Genomic DNA, 11,486 nt, shown 5'->3' on the forward strand with positions numbered 1-11,486 from the left:
AAACCGCTCTTCACACACTGTTCTAACAAAATATTTCAATTGAGAGCTGCTTAGGTATTATGTGTCGTTTTCGTCACGGGAATGCACGAAACGTGCACGAAACTTAGTTCGAGTTTTCGACAAAAGCGCAAGTCCGTAGGATCCATAGTCGTCTGACGGCTGCTATTTTTCGCGGCCCATTGCCAGCATTCGCATCTATCGCCGCTTCTTGTCTGTTGAGAACCGGAAATGCTGAGCCCTCTGCCTCCTTCTTTTTTCATGCAATTTACCCTTCCCACCGCTCAACAACTCACCGACATGAGCAACCGGCTCAATGGGTGCGCAAAAAACATACAAATAAAGAAAGAACACCTGCGTTACATGAGGCTGTCGGCGTCTGAAAACGTGCGTGTGACGTGCTTTTAGCCCACCAAGCACTTCCCCCGTGACCATAGAAAGGCCATAGAAAATCTAATAATAACGAGCAAACAAAGCCAGAGAAACTCGGGACACAGTAGCTTGTTAACGCGACGACATGAAACCAAGATCCCGAAGGTGATGACGATAATACTATGCTACTGCATTTTCTTCTTCCTTTACATTATTAGGAGTGTGCAACGCCTGTGAGTTTAATTACGGAACTTTTACAAATTTATCGATGGTTTATTTTCATTCGTGACAAAAAAAAATAAGGAAACTGACACCGTTCATTATACAGTCTACGTATAAGATATGCGCGTATACCATCATATCCAGTGATCAGATTATGACAGCTTTCTGCACACGAGAAAAACGATCTATACGTCCCAATTCAATCTGCCACGACGCTGGATGGAATACTGTCCCAGCGACTACGTTTATTAGTTTCGATTCCACTACGCCGGCATGATGTTAGAGAAATTGGATGGCATAACTTTAATGAAAGGTCCTGCGAGCTACGGGGCGCAAGGTCCCATAGAGCGGGCTGCTTCCACGTTGGAACCGGGAGTTGTAACTCCCTGGCCGCATCGTGGGCTCGCTTTACGGCCCAGAACTGCACCGCCAGGTCTGTGCTGCGTGATGCTTCTTGTAGCCTGGCGAATTCTTGATCCTTGTTTGCGTGGGTCCGACCACACGGCCTGAGCAAGTGATGTACGTCTAGTGTGCTATGGCAATTTTCGCAATAGGATGTTTTGTATAGGTCAGGCATGTAGTGATGAAGTCTGTTCTGCGTGGGGTATGTGTTTGTTTGAAGCATTCTGAACGTGAGGGCTTGAGGCCTGGTGAGCTTATTATGAGGTGCGCTGTATATTCTGCGGTCTAGGTAAAAGTGCTTTGTGATGTCTTTATATGTGGAGGGAGGGTCCCGATTCTCGCTGCGATGATCACGACCAGAATAGGTGGCGTCGCGGAGGGTTAGGTCTCGCGCGCGCCTCTGAGCCATCTCATTGAGAATGAGAGGGGCGTCCTCGATCTCTCCGAGGTGTGCCGGGAACGAGCAAATGGTGTGATGCTGCAGTGCTGCGGATCTATTGATTATTTGTAGTGCCTGTCTTGCAACGGCTTCTTTCTGAAAGGCTTTGACGGCCGAGCGTGAATCGCTGTAGACGTGGGTGGGGGTCGGGTCTGTGAGCGCGAGTGCGATAGCGACCTGTTCTGCTATTTCGGACTTGTGGGTCTTGACTGTGAGAGCGTTTGTGACTTGACCTTGCTTTGATCGTGTTGGCAACGAATGCCTTCCTGGTCGGGTACTGTGCCGCGTCTACAAAACAGGCTAGGATCTTCTTATCACGTATTTCGCGCAGGATGAACGATCCGCGTGCCAGCCTTCTGGGTTGATGGTGCGCGGTGATCATGTTCCGCGGGAGTGGGCGAACCGTGTAGGAGTTGCGTGTGTCCGTCGGAACACTTTGATATAGATTCTCGATTACTGTGGTGTCATGACCTAGTTTGGCTAGAATTTCGCTACCCGGTTTGGTTAGAGATTTAGCGAAGAAAACCTCTGCAACTTCGTTTTGGGCCGTGCAAAATACTCCGACATCTTGGTAGAACAGTCTGCTGAGGCGAGCCGCACGTCATTACGCAGTTGCGACGGCGCTCCGTATGATCTGATATCATCCGCCGCAACCCGTTCTTCGAAGCCTAATAAACAATGAATGTTTTTACCCCGAATTTCTCGGTTGCGTTGCATTTCGTGCTTCGCAGAAGTGCTGTCGTTTTGGGTTTTCAGCGCAGGACGGCACATTTTAGGAAAACGCATCGCTATAGAAGATTCTCTTTCACAACAAAAGTACACTGATGTACATAAGGGGTGGGAATGGCAGAATAATTGCTGCATAAAGGCAGCTTGACTGGCCCCACCTTCCCGGGAACAACAGGCAGCAACGTGGTGACATATTCATTGTATATACTTGTTGCAAGTGCAAAAAACATACGTACAACAAGAGCAGAAGTGTCACAACGTTGAAACGGTTAAAGAAAAACATTTCAAGTGATAGGAAAAAAATTAACATTCGCACAAGCATTTGCAGCAATGTGTTTTTAGATACCTGACGTATGTTTTCACCACTTAGTTTGAATTTCCTAAACATTTAGGAAAGAGGATATAAGTATGTTTGAAGGCCTTAATTAGGGCGGGGGTGCGAAACTGACCAGTGTTCGAGGTATCGATTTAGGCGGAAATCTGATTCAGCTGCAAGTTTGCAATGTTTGTGATATGACTAACACCCTTAATCATCTGACATTGAAAAGGACATAGAAGTTGATATGCGTAAAGATGATCTACTCGTTAAATTTGAAGCTTCAAGAATACACCACGTGTATCTGCATTATAAGGCCGCTCGGAAATTGCACTATAGGCGTCATGGCTCTTCTTTTCTTTTTGTCTAGTGACCATGCTCACCAATTTATCGCTGTTACGATTTCGTTTTCATACATTTCCTTGGTACGGGGAGCATCCAACGCTTGCCCACGTAACGTGGAGTTGTAAACTATGGCCTACAAATCTCAATTCACCCCCTTACGGCGCATATGCGAAGTAAAAGGCAATGGGAAGTTTGACTGACTAGCGAAGATTTAGAGCCAGAGAGCTCTCGGCAATGAAGCCCAGCGAGCCGCAAGGACTAGTTAAGCCCTGGGCTGAGGGATCCACCCACCGCCCAAAACCCCCAAGGGAAATAAAGTTTATACTACTGTTCTTATGTTACTTATTCATCCTGTTTTACAAAACTAACAGTTCGCTACATGAACAAAGACTTTACCATTGAAGGGCGAATAGAAAACTTTGGTTGAAAACGAAAATGCTATAAGTATTTCTATAATTGAAATCAAGCGTGCCGTCTGTAGCTAAACGGTCCAATAATTTTTATTAATAATGATGTAGTAGCTGTCTACTTTTTATCTCAGTAAGCACAATTGGCCTAGATATTGCTGCAGATATTCAAGTATTTTTTTCTTCTCACATTCCAATCTAGTATGAAGCATGGCGCATCGCGTCGTCCTGATGAAATTTAAAGCTAAGGCACACTTGTCATGTCTTTCACTCATTTTCATTTATTGCGCCACCATTCTCAGGCTCTTCATGCACATTCCGGGGGCTAGCTATCTCTGTATATATATGTATGTATGTGGGCCAACTTCGGTCACCGAGTACGCGAAACTGCGTTCATATGTGCGGCTCTTCAAAGAACCTCTTTTACGTCGACATGGGTAACTGTAGAAACGGGCTGGGGTAGGCACCGTGGTTCGAAGAAATTATTTGACGCCACCATGGAGCACTGACGCCACTCTGTCTGTGCTGGTGTTGAGTGAAACGTTTTGATGCCAGTTTGGTTCACTGGGTGGATGTGTGGCGCTCTTCAGTGAACATCTTTGGCGCCAACTCGTGTATGTGTGCCTGCAAATGTGCCGCTCTGCAATCACGAAAAAAATCCTTTAAATTTCTGAGATGCTGAGCGGTGCATTAGCAGGCCGCGCCACGAATGCACTGGGTATATACCGTTCTTCAGTGAACCTACTCAATAAATTGGGCCTCTGAGCATGTGCCACTGGGTGTGCGGCAAGCGAAGGGAACACTCTCGGTATTCGCAGAAACTGGCGCACCACGGTTGTTGTCTGGGACGGCACGCGTGAAATTCTCGTTAGCACCACTGGATGGCGCAGCGTGTATATGAAGTTGCGCAAGAGAGAATCCCAGTTGGCGCATTTTAGTAGCGTTCGCATGCACGGGCGTGCCATGCATTAAGGAGGCAACGCGCACTGTTCGGGGTGGTGGCATTAGATGACGGAGAGTAATCTTGGGAAGCGCTAGAGTGGAGTCCCGCTACTGTAGACGTTTCATGGATGACTTGTTTCGATGTTCGCAAGAAGTTTTGTTGCTATATTCTTTGAACGCTAAACGCATTGCCATCGACAGTCATCGTGAGATGGTTTCTGACGAATCTTTCTTTAGTATTGTCGCGGGCAATGTGCTTAACAAAATACACACAGCGAACACAGGCAGTCGCTGCATCAAAATAGTTTTTTGCACGCTTATGAAAAATCGTTTTTAGGCCTAATAACTTTACTGTGAAACAAAAGGAGCACTGCGATTTCAGGATTTATAGGAGAAGGCTCACAAGGCAAAGTGTTCTAAGAGAGCGCTCAACGTTCTTACATATCTCTTCTCTGTATTTGCGTTATGTGTATGTTATGTCTACTGCATTTGTACAGAACGCCACAAATATCGTCTTGCAAGTCTCCGAAACGCTCCCATTAGCAGTTCCGAGCCACATAGCGCAATTTGTTCTTCCTGCGAAATAATTTCGGAAAGGCAGTATTTAGTAAATTCTTTCAAATATTCACATAAAATGTAGTCTTCACTGCATACCTTTGGCTAAGCTTGAAAACTGCAAAGAGAAAAACTCTGAGGAAATCATAAATAGGCAATGGGCTCAGGAAAATCTTCGACAAACGTCGCGTAAAAACAGATCTATATTATAGCAAAAGCAAATACGTCCTTCATAACGGGCATCAGCCAACTGCTCGACAGCAGCAACTACGTCGTGGGTGTTGTCTGTGCCCCACAATTAGGAAGTTGTGGCGCCAACGGAAACTTCCGTTGAAACGCACAATGTCAATACGGCCGCCGCAACAGGGCCACGCTGGAACTAAGATAGCGAAAAAGAATTCACCGACGATTACGATACTTCCTAATGTGAATTCTGAACGCAGCTCTGTTGACCCTTCTCACGGTGATCCCGCGGGCACTGCCATGTTTGATCACGTGGTTACGCGTACATTGATTGCCTCGGCTGACTCCGTTGCCTCTGTGTTTGCAATGAATATACGTGACGCCGGCGCGGCTCTGTAAACCTCTGTGTCGGCGGATATCGCAGGCAGTGGCTGGGTGGACGACACGTGAAGCTCTGGCTACAGCTTCAAATGGCCTAGAAGTTATTTTGGAGCTCATTACATTTTGTCCAAACGGCGCGAGCTGCGTATAGGGGATTGCAATGAATGCGGGGATAAAATTGTTTTCCAAGCTATCCCTATTGCAAAACCCTGTGCCACTGGAACCCAGTGCGCCGGATTATGGGCCCAGTTCAGCGCGCTGGATGCTGGCGCGCTGGGAAGGCGCAGCGTGCTGGGAGGCACTGGCTACTGGTGCGAAAAACAGCTCTAGCGCGTTAAATATGCGGTGCCTGGGCACCGTATATATATATATTTGAACACAGAAAGCAACAAAGAGCGTTTTAGTGCAATAAAAAAAAGAAAGAAAAACCTAAGAATAATACTGCTCCGACCAGGATTCGATCGTCCGGCCTACAGATCATAAGCCCGGCAGTTTACCGCTACGCCACGCGAGCTTTTTTTTTTTCTTTTCTTTCATGGTATTTATTACAGTAGCAACAAACCAACGTTCACCAGTTGTGCATAGTCAGACAATGGAGAGCACAATGAAAGTCACACAGAGAAAAGTCATGGTTCATACTGTCGGTAGAAATGTTGCGTTCACTTTAGAAGGGTGGTAAGGATAGGCACCTCACCAAAATGGGGTACCAGTCTGGCTGTGTAATCATGAATCAACTTTAGGTGTAGTGTCATTTAGATGAAATTTGCCCTTGTAGGAACAACCGTTTCGGCGTTTCGGTCCATCATTCGCGTTTTCCACAAACTGCATTCCAATGAGAAAAAGCATATCAAAAGGTGCACTGTTATCAGAGGTAGGCAGCAGGTATCGCACAGTTTGAGCGTTAATCTCAGTCTTTTTTTAAAGTCCGTTGGAGGACATCCCAAAATAGTATGGCGTCGGTGCTGCTAATAAAACAATATTCAATCGTCTCTGGCACGTCACAAAGGCGACAGTTAACAGAAGAGACAAAGATACCCTTTTTCTGTAGCCATGTTTTTACCGGTATGGTTGCACTGTGAAGTTTATAAAAGAATGTTTTGCAGCAAGGGGATATATACATTTTACGAACTGGTTTGAGTACATCATGACCTGGCCATTGAATGTATAGTGATCGGTGAAATGGAGGCTGAAATAGCATGGACAATAAATCTTTGTATAACGTTTTACGCGACACAGAGTACAAGTATTCAGTGGAAAACCGAACTGTCAAGGAACAAACCGCGCAGTAAACTTCTTGCATGAACCCCCACAAGCATAAACGCGAAGAAAAATGGGAAGAAACAATTAAATCAGGTAACGCATTAACAAGTGTGACTTGCATGAATGACCGAATTATAGGATGCGATGTATCGCGAAAAAAGAAGAAACGAGACACTAGTTGCCGCGCATAAAGGTGTACTAAACCCAGCCCACCTTCACTAACGGGCCTGAGAATATTGTCTCGCCTCATGGGCTCAAAAGTTGAAGACCATACGAAGGTTGCAAAGATTCGGTGAAAGCGTTGGATGTAGAGCCTGGCACAATGAATAACTTGCAATACATAGTAAACTTTTGCTGCCAAGAACTTATTGCAGGACTCAGCTTTCCCAAAAATAGAAAGTCGGTGTGGAACGAATGTCTGGGCGTAGCATTGCAGTGCCGAAACCCGTTCTTTCCAATAGTGTGCGTTTAATTTATATGCGTCTAGCGGCACGCCAAGATACTTTGGCGGGACACCGGTCTACATAACGCCTGCAAACTGTTCTGCTATATAGCACCATGAGCCAAACCACAAGCCTAAGCTTTTTGCAGAGTTCATTCGTGCTCCTGATACGCTGCCAAAATCCTCTATTGCTGATACTACCTTTTCAACACTGGACTTATCCGTGCAGAAGAACGCTAAGTCATCTGCATAAGCTAAGACGTTTACTTCATTACCCAGTATATTGAAGCCATGGATGTAACACGACTGAATTACGTTTAAGCATAGCGGTTCCAGATAAAGGGCGAATAGTAATGGGGACATCGGGCGTCCTTGTTTTATTGAAGAGCAAATGGAAACGGGTTTAGAGAGTTGGCCATTAATAACTAAACGAGTAGTACAACACGTATAGCAAAGCTTAACGCCTTTAAGCACAACGGAGCCAACATTGGCATGTTCCAGAAGAGAAACTAAATAGGAGTGACTAACACGATCAAAAGCTTTAGCTAGGTCTACCTGGAGCATTGCAAGCTGCTCAGTGGAACCGTAACGGTATTGAAGAAGTGTACGGGTGATATGTATGTTAGTTTGAATGGATCGACCCCTAATTCCACACGTCTGATGGGAACCAATGAGAATCAACATCGCAAATTGCAATCTATTCGATAAAACTTTTGCAAAAATTTTATAATCCACGTTTGACAATGTGATTGCTCGGTAGCTTTCAACAGAACGCAGTTTCTTCTTATCTGAACTTTTGGGAATTAAAACTGTGTGTGTTTTGCAAAAAGATTGCGGAAGGACGTCTATCTCTAAACTTGTAATAAAAATGTCCAATAATATGGGACTGATGATTGATTTGAAAGCTTTATAACATTCACAGGAACGTCCATCAGGGCCGGGTGTTTTCGACAGAGGCAGCTGAGCAATAGCTAGCTCAATTTCTTGTATCGTAAGGGTATCACTAATGAATGCACAGTCATCATCCTGTAAAGGTTTAACAAGAGACACAAAACTCTCTAAGACTTTTGCATCGTGAACATCGGCCCCGGTACTAAACAAAACACTGTACTAAGTTTCGAACTTAGAAATTATGCAATTCGTATTTGTTAGAAGAGTACCTTCGGAGTACATTTCCGGAATTACTTTGGAAACAGCATGACGTCTCTTGTCAAGTAAAGCTTGACGTGTTGGCTGCACGGACTGCAGAGCACGCCTATTTCGAGGTCGAACTCGCGCACCTCTGTAACGCAGTGCATCATACTTTTGTAAGTCACATTTAAGATTTTCTATGTCAACAATGTAAGTGCCTGGCATTTCGCATTCCATCTGATAAAGGTTGTGTAGACTCTTAAGAAGTACTGTTTCTTCATTCTTTCTATAGAATGTTTTCTGTGATCCAATTTCTATAGCCACTGTACGAACCTCTTGTTTAAAGAGTTCCCAAGCTGCAAATAACGGCAAGTCAGTAGAAAGAGAATTTTTTAGGGCCATGCGGACGTGATTAATAAATTCCTGATCATTTAGGAGCTCAGAGTTAAGCTTCCAGAGTGCCCACTGTGGTCGGAAATTGGTTACAGATTTCTCACCAATCTTTGCAATAACCATGCAATGATCAGAGAACGAAACTGGGATAGTAATACAGGACAGTGCTCGGGAGAGGAGTGATGAAGAAACATAAATCTGATCAAGGCGGGCGTAAGAGCGACCTTGAATTCGCGTATAAGAGCGACCTCCCTGTCCCGACACTCCTATATCAATGAGCCCTGCATTTTCTATTACGTTAGACAAAACTTCACCACTCCTGTCCCGCTGAGTGTTAATGCCCGCTTCTATCGCTCGGATCACATACATAATTGAAATCTCCCATTAACACAATGCAACGATCACAGTCCATTAGACTACGCACAGCGTCGAATAAGAGAATTCGTTTTGCAGCGTCCTTAAATGCATAGACGTTGACTAATCGCCATGACACACCCTGCAACACAAAATCACAACATATATATCGACCTTCAGTGTCTTCATGGTAGCTAAATGCTGAACAAAGTAGGCTCTTTTTCAGAAACAGGAAACAGCCCACGGATAAACCAACAGCGTGTGAAACACAGAAATTATATTCAGACAGAAAAGGTCGCAAAGCCCTTTCTGTCTCGTCATCACTCTCGATCTTCGTCTGCTGTACGGCGACGAAGTCGAGGCGCTTCCTAGACAAAAGACGGCGTAGCTGCGCCTGTTTCTGCAAAGACCTAAGGCCTAGTACGTTCAAAGTTGCGAAGAGACGTTGCTGGGACAGGGCCATGGTGACTACATACTATTTAGACCTAATTCTCTATGCGGTCGGTCCTAGAGGGTAACGGTGAGGCTCCCTCCGAAACCTCACCAGGCCTCCTGGACCGTGATCGCCGGCACTGTCCTGAGTGTGTGGATGTTTTGTGGCGACGTGCTTTTCTTGTGGTGCTGGCCGTCTCGCTGTCCGTGCTTGATTCTGATCTGTTAGTCGCAAGGCGCTTCGGGATTGACGTATACGCGCTACTTCGTCGGTCCTCTGCCAGCATAGCGCACGTGTTAAGATGCTTCGGTGCAGTAGATGAGTCATCATCGGCTGCCTCATTCGCTGGCTGGGCAGCAAGTGGCTGCGTGGTAACGGGGGTTTCTTTCTCTTCGCTACTTTCCTTTTCAACGGGCAGTTCTGCGATGTCATTGTCTTTAACCTGTAGAGGGGCCTTACTGGCGCAGCTGCTATCCGCGGAAGAGGGAACGTCTCCAGTCGCGTCGAGAACCTCAGTAATGTCCATTATGTGATCCTGCAAGCTTTCATCCGGAGGCCTTGTCCTCTGTAGTAACTTGTCGGCGTATGTCACAACACATTCTTCAGCTGTGTGGCCAAAGCGTCGGCAGGCTTCACAACGTGGGGTTCTGCAGTTTCGACCAATGTGCCCAACCTTGTTACAGCGGAGACAAAGCGGGGGCTGGCTTGGAATCAATACAAGGCCCTGCACTCCACAAACATGTAGCAGATGTGGAACGTCTCCAACGCCGACTCCATCGGCAAGAGTCAACACCCCGTCCCGATTTAGGGTACGCATATGTTCCATTTCCGATACTCTCCAGCTTTCTGCTGATATAGACTTCACTTTCCCGTAAGCCTGGAGCGCATCTCGAATGTAATCGTCTTTCAAACACTCAGGAAGCCATAAAAGCTTCATTTTTACTTCCGTGGGCTCGGGGTGAACAACGACGCAGCGTCTACCTTTTACGGATAATTCTCCGCACGTGACTAGCTTTGATTTTGTCATTGCTGATTTGCACGTCACCATCCACACGTGTGACATCTGAAATTGACCGATGGAACTTATTTCCCTCAGTTCAATAACGTTCCGAAGGGCGTCTCTGAAGTCTTGGGTTCTGTACGGTCGACCACTTAAGTCAGCATGACGAAATCGGAGTCCACAACCAGCTTACCGCTAGGAAGACGCGGTAGCACAACACGGTAGTCATTGCTGCTGGCTGAAGCCTGAGCAGCACCTCGGCCAGGGGCCGATACATCCACGCCAGCAGATGCCACGCCAGCAGATGGAAATAGATGGATAATTTGCCATGTCAAAGCCGAGAAGCAATTTGTTTCGCAGAGCTACCTCTCGTACAGACATGGTTGATGCGCTATCGCCCAGCAACTAAAACTCACGCCTGTACAAGAAAGAAAAGGTTGCTGTCCGTATTCAGCAGTATGCTTGGAAGTGCCACAACATCGATTTTCACTTGCGATTGCTATTTTAACTTCGAAAAAAAGTCCTAAATGAACCGCCGACCCGGGACGGTGTATGGGCTGTTACTGCCAATTTCGATAGCCGTTTCTTGTTGTTCACGCAAAGAATATGCAATGTTTCCTTAGTTGAGTGATGCCTTTCAGTCAACACGCCTGTCTAGTCACACATCTTCGTCAGAGAAGCGCGGGCTAGTGCTGGGTGCCTTCGGCGATAGCGCATATACCTGTGTTTATGACGCGTCACATCAGCGGTCATCGCTTCTTGTGCTGGCACCGTAGACATGAAAAAATTGTTTATTTAAGAACACCGATGCGAAAGCTGAAATATAGTGATTTAACCGTGTTAGGTTTCTTGATTCCTGAGCCTAGACGCGCCGATAACGTGAAGACGGACTCGGCGGATACGCTAGGCTTAATCTTCGGTGGGGACCGATCTCGGGGCGGGTAGTTGGCGAAAGCTAAAATGTGTGTACTTGAGCCTCAGAACTTTTTTTAGTACAATAGGGAAAGTGGAAGCGCACGAATCACCTCAGCTTTGTTATCGGTGCGTTAATATGAGTCAGCGATAGGCTTCGAACTCGGGGTCCGTTCGCGTACGTGCGTCTGAACGACTTCTGCATTTCATTTCCACTCCACAACACTGCGACAACGGCGACAACTCCCAGTCATATGTTACGTGCGAACTA

Source organism: Dermacentor andersoni, chromosome 8, assembly GCF_023375885.2.
Source record: "Dermacentor andersoni chromosome 8, qqDerAnde1_hic_scaffold, whole genome shotgun sequence".
Lineage (NCBI taxonomy): Eukaryota > Metazoa > Arthropoda > Arachnida > Ixodida > Ixodidae > Dermacentor > Dermacentor andersoni.